The sequence below is a fragment of the Cervus canadensis genome, chromosome X, assembly GCF_019320065.1.
Source record: "Cervus canadensis isolate Bull #8, Minnesota chromosome X, ASM1932006v1, whole genome shotgun sequence".
NCBI lineage: Eukaryota > Metazoa > Chordata > Mammalia > Artiodactyla > Cervidae > Cervus > Cervus canadensis.
The window spans coordinates 114,238,655-114,244,654 of NC_057419.1; the positions used below are offsets into that span (position 1 = coordinate 114,238,655).

Sequence of the window (6,000 nt, forward strand, 5' to 3'; positions counted from 1 at the left end):
AGTCGCCCTCAGGGCATATGTATGGGTAAAAAGCTCCTAGAGGATAAGCAGTCACTCATACTTTTTACTTGTCCTTCAGGTGCTGTTTCCGCAAGTTCCTCTTGAGAAAGTTGTCTGCACAGGTCTGGCTATGGCCAGGAATTTAGAATCAGCAATTGGAGGGACGGTGAAGATACCCAGGGAACCTGGGATCTCACGGGGAGCACATTGTAAGGGACACTCAAATAAGGAAAATTAAATTGCTCATGCTGAAAAGGGACGAAGGCTTCTATCTCACATTTCCTCGAAAACTGGAGTGTGGTCATTTCTTTGTCTGACTCTGGGAAATCACTTCATTCACGTCTGACTCTGTGTGACCCCACAGATGGCAGCCCACCAGGCTCCGCTGTCCCTGGGATTCTCCAGGCAATAGGCTGCCATTTCTGACTCTCTGCAATGTATGCAAATCTTTTCTGTAAGTTAAATTAGCCTCTTGGGAATTTGAAAAACCAAGAGTGTTCCTCAGGGACCTGGTGGCAAAACAGTGATCAAGAGCCCATAAAGCTACAGGAAAAAGGCAGAAAATATCTGCAGAAAAAAAAAAAGTGTGAGCAACAGCAGTTCCTTCTCAGAACTCCCTTAGATTATAAACTGTGCAACAGTTCAGGTGGAAAAAGAGCTCCCCTTCCACAACAGCCGTTTGTCACAGGTCTAGGCAACAGAGAGCTAGGAAGAGACAGCAAAGCCTTCACTTTCAGACAAAATCAAAATTCACATGGGAAAATGGAAAATAATCCTGTTCCCATAATAAATGTCTTAGTTTATACGAAAGCTGTAGCTTATTATAGTATATACATCAGGGTCCATTGTGATTTTTGTGCCTCAGATATGCTAACCCAAAGGAAGGGCACGAGAATGGAGAAAGGAGACAAGAGAAAGAGCCCTGAACCCACAATGCCCACCACAGTCGTCACACCAAAGACCCTTGTCCTCCCCACTGTCAGTCTTTCCTTATACTCTCAGAGCCTCCTCCTCATAGTCCTACTGGACCCAAATTTCCCGAATCAAGAGAAAGCAAAAGCCTGACATGGGGAAAGCATCGGGCCTTTTCCCTCCCTGAATTGAGCTCCCCTTTCCTCTCCCCCACTCCAGTAGCACAACACCACAAACAATGCATAACTGTCCTTCCTCTGTTTACCAACAACACCTTCTTCCTTGAGAGTGCAGAGAAGGTTCCCCTGAGGCAATGTCACCCCCACCAACAGGAAACCCCAAATGGAAGAGGAGCCACCACCAGCCAGCCTTTCTGCTAGAAAGGCTTTCTAGCAGATACACGGGTGGGAGAGACAGCTACAGCCTGGGGATGCAGCCCTCTCCAGCAAGAGGAATACAAGGGCTTCATCCTCCAGCTGGGGCACCTGACTCGGGAGGTTCCTACACATCCATGCTCATCGGCATATGCCCCGAAGGAAGCAAAAGGCCCCGGATTCGTGGGCAGTTCACTGACTAGACCCACTGGACCTCTGTCTTCCAGCCAATGTGCAGAGTGTGCTCAGTGGAAGAGTGCAGAAAGTGAATGTGGAAAGTTCCAACCACATTCTGACAAACAGAGTCGGGACTCCTCAGGATTCCCAGTGTGCCCTCGCTCGGCACAATGGCACAGAATTCTGACATCAGGCTACCGCCAACTTCTGCCCCAGACTCAATATTTCCCATGCCCCACATGCTGCCATTGCCAATATGTGCCTTCTTTAGGACGTTAGCAAGGCAACTGAGGTGTGTGAGTGTCAAAGGAAGAAGTGTCTGGTTGGTATATCAGTAGAACACACCAGCAACAAGAGTTCACTTGCATGTAACTCCTTACGGCCACAGGTAGTCTCAACAGAAGAGTTGAGCGGTCTACTCAACCAACTGAAGTCAACATCAGTGGGCGCCTCCCAGCAGACCCTCTCAGACCACTGCTCTAGGCCACAGTATAGGAGGGGGAAAGGTCACCTTTCCTGAGCTGTTTTCACAGCCTAAGGCAGTACACAGACTGAAGCAGGAACACAGGAACATTCCTGACAGTGAAGTCCAAAATTCTGAGGAATGCTGTCACATAGGGTAAAGCCTTCATCATGAAAGTCTCACCTTTCCCTGAAAGGACTCCACTGTCATGTCACACTCAGTGATGTGCACTATTATGTTCAGTCCCCTTGCTACCATGATCACAGACAGTACCAGGGATTGAGAAATAGGTAGGAGACACTTTTGACCACAGAAATTCCAATGCACCTTTCACATTGAGGGCCTATGTCCTCCTGTCCAGCTTTCTCCTTGTGCTCTGAGAGCAGCTCTACAGAAGATCACTCTTCCCAGCCCCTTCCCCATCTCTAGGCTTTAGGTACCCCAACGAAGGTCCGTTTTTAGTCAGTCATTCCATCTTTCCTGATCAGGGAACTCCTTCCCACTTTGAGTCTCTAATCTCTACAGTACTTCTCCTGAAAAGAACCGACAATCAAAAGTTGCCAGAGAACAACTGATGAAACTTGTTTAGCTCAACATTCCATTGGTAGAGCTACTATGGAAAACAGTATAAAAGCCCCTCAAAAAATGAAAAAGAGAACTACCATCTACTCCAGCAATCTCACTTGGGGTATGTATCCAAGGAATACCTCACACCAAGAAATTATAGAACATTAACCTTCCCACGAGTGGGTAGACATTCACTGAGGTACTGTCTCATGAGCCTAAGTGACATGGCTGGCTAGGAATGAATTCCTGGGAAGGAACCAGCAAGCCAGATTCCATCTCAAATTCAGAAGAGGATTACCTTCTCTTTCCCCGAGAGCCCTGATTTGTGAGACCGTCACCAAATGGAGAGTCACCTCTTTGGAATCCTCAACCTTGTGACTTATTTTGAAGTGCCACTGCACAGCAGATGGACTTCTTAAACCATCCATTTAGGTTTTCTTGACCGCTACCTCAAATGAAGCCAGCCAAGATGACTTTGATGGGCAGTGGGAACAAGAGTGTGTGGAAGGGGAAGAAGGCCTCATGGTTGTTCTTAAGTTTCACAATTGTCTTGACTAGGAAATATGCCAGTTTTGATCATCATCATGTCACCTGGGGAAGGAACATGGGCTTAGGACAGGTTTTGTAAGTATCTCAGCTTCAGGTTTTCACTGAGTAGAAAGCTATCATGACCCCAATCTTTCACAGCTTTAAAGTAATTTCACCGAATACAGGGATGAACAAAATGTATTTTAACATCCCCTTTAAAGAATACACACTTTAGTTTCCAATCACTAAGAAATGGGGATTTTCTTTTAAACTTTGGTGAATGAAATTCAGGTTCTGTGATGCCACCTTCTGGATAAAACCTGTGGTGATAAATCAACAGAGGAGCACAATGTTTCTATGAAACTAGAGCTTAGAAGTGTCTTGGAATGCACCTTAGAACAGTTCATATTTCTATTTAGTGCTTTCCCCCCACCCCAACTGTGAAAACTCTTCCCCAGATGTTCAACAAATTAACCACTGCCCAGAAAAGAAGAAACTTTACACACACAATGAAAGAGAGGAGGCCTTTTCGCCACTGCCAGTTAACAAGCACCCTCTTGGTGCTGGAACTTGGTGCTGAGCCAGATCAGCTTCGGCATAAGGCACCAGAGATGGGCACAGAAGAAAGTGGCTCAGAGCAAGGGAAGGTGTGAGTTGCTGGGCTACCTCTTGGCATCATAGCAGGAATAAGAGGCTCGTTTCCAAAGAGAAGCCCCACAATATCTGAGGAAATTTGCTGGCCCTGTGAAAGGAAACAAATGTTTGGTTGAAATGGGTCTCTGGACAGGCAGGGAGATGAGCTAAATGAAGCCACAATGATCTGTTCCCATATTCTGTGAATTGTGTGCTAATCCCTTCAGTACCTCCTGTGTGCTGAGCACTTTACAAAAACCATACAAGAGATATCCCTGAGAGCAAGGTGTGAGTCCCATTTGGCAAGTGTGGAAATTGAGGCTCAAAGATGACAGTAAGAAAGAGTCAGACTCAGACACTAAAATTCATTTTTAATGAAACACGAGGCATTGTCTCAGCAACATCTGCAAAGCAAAAATAAAAATATCACGCCCTTCCCCCCCGCTCCCCGATAAACGGCAGAAGGGTAAATATTTAATGAAGTCTTGACCTGCATATTACTTGAATTGTTAGCCTACATCTCCAGGACCCCTGCAAAGTAAATGCCCACCCACTTATAGTGGGGATAGACTGGCAGACTATCATTCTTTGCCACTCACTTGGTGTACAGGCCTCACCTTTCTCCCCTTTCCTAAATAGAGCTGGCTTGAAATTACATTCAAATCCATGTTTCCCTACCTGAAAAAAACAGCACTCCCATAGTCTCTAGATTACTGAAATTTGTTTTTCACAATCCCATCCAGTCCAGCCTGCGTCTGCCTGGTATTACAAGTGTTTTCCAAAAGGATAAAAAGACAGATCCGAACTCTGATGTGAAGATGGCAAGATCAGGCTTTTTGGAAAGGTGACATTCTATTAAATTCAGTATGTCTGTAATAATGGCACTCACGCTGAACTGGAACAAGATGCCACTGACTAGTTAAAGACATCGATTATAAACATAGTGTCTGAGCAGTGCTCAGGGAGTGATCCTGACATTGTTGCAAGTTCCTATCTTAGAGACCCAGGGAAGATATTTCAACACCATGTTAAAAAAATGTTGCAGCTGATGGGATGGATGCTACCCTCCTCCCAGGATTTGTGGCCCCACAGAACATAAGGTTGCACTTACTCATCTGCCAGGTCTGGACAGGTAATTCCGGGTCCACTCTCTTCTCCTTACAGGCCCATCGGCTGGCCAGTACTCGATTTTGCCATCACCAGGTCCTGAAGGAAACAGTGATTATACAGATCTACAAGGAGACTTGCTTACAGATGGACAGCCTAACACAGTTGCAGGAAAATTAGGTAAGTTGGAAGCTCGTAACATGAGTGGCTGGGGCAAACTTCCCCTTCCCCTGATCCACAAAACACCAAGGCAGCCAAGGGCCGTCAGCGTCCTAACACCACACGCGATCCCTTAGAGCCTTACTGTCTCGTTTCACGTGGGAAAGAACAGAAAGACCCTCAATGGTTAAGAAAGGTCACCAAAATGGCCAAGATCAACATTTGAGGCAAGCCCCAGCAACGATATATCCACCCCAAACACCCTACAATAGAAAGCAGAATCAGCTCCATGGCGGCCGCCACTCACCAGTCAGACTGTCTGGCACCCCCACCCACCCAGCCAAAGGCTCCCGCCCTTCCCTCACTTTAAGCCGCAAACAGGACAAAGCAGTAAGACCACAATTGGGAAGGAGGCTCTGAGACCCACTTTTAAACAAAGAACGTCTTCTTCAAGTTTCATCATGCCATTACAATAATATGCCCAACACCAAACCCGGAAGTGCCTGAGAGATCCTCTCCGCCATCCACTCAGGAGCCCGCAGACACATCTGTCAAAGTGTCCATGAGGACACATCATCTACCCGACTCTCCCAATCACACCCCATACGGCCAAATACGAGTAAAGTTATTAAAACTTACACATCTGCGATCTCCGGAAAGGGAGCCGCCATGTTAAATCCTAACCGAGGAAAACGGTCTACGGAAGCCCCCACGGCACAATCCAGACAGTCAAGAGCTTAGGCACGCGCTAGGGCTTCTTCCACAACGTTTCACGCCCCCGCCTCCCAGCATCGTCATTGGTGGGCCTGTGATGATTGACGGGGAGATTGGCCATTCCTCTCAGGGAGGTCTACTGGTGGGAAACTGTCCATTTGCCAAGGCCCAGCTGACGTCATGAAATCTCTGCTCGTGTTCCTATGTCTTTCTTTATCCGTGTCCATCCCTCAATGCCTAGCTCTACTTCTTAGGCCCTTGCACATACCTTGTGCTTTGTTTCATGTCATCTTAGACTTTGGAAAGCATGCACATTCAATTTACCCAGGCCTAGATCATTTCCATCCCCCTCCAGGAAGCCTTCCA

The 6,000-nt window shown here is 46.8% G+C and overlaps 1 long non-coding RNA gene across 1 annotated transcript; it reads right to left on the reverse strand.

Moving 5' to 3' along the window:
• Positions 1 to 2,740: 2,740 nt before the first annotated feature.
• On the reverse strand, positions 2,741 to 5,681 carry LOC122435946. Its single transcript, XR_006267744.1, has 3 exons — positions 5,560 to 5,681; positions 4,766 to 4,860; positions 2,741 to 3,763 (listed from the first exon to the last, which is right to left on the reverse strand). It is a non-coding gene; the product is annotated as an uncharacterized LOC122435946 (long non-coding RNA).
• Positions 5,682 to 6,000: the final 319 nt, after the last annotated feature.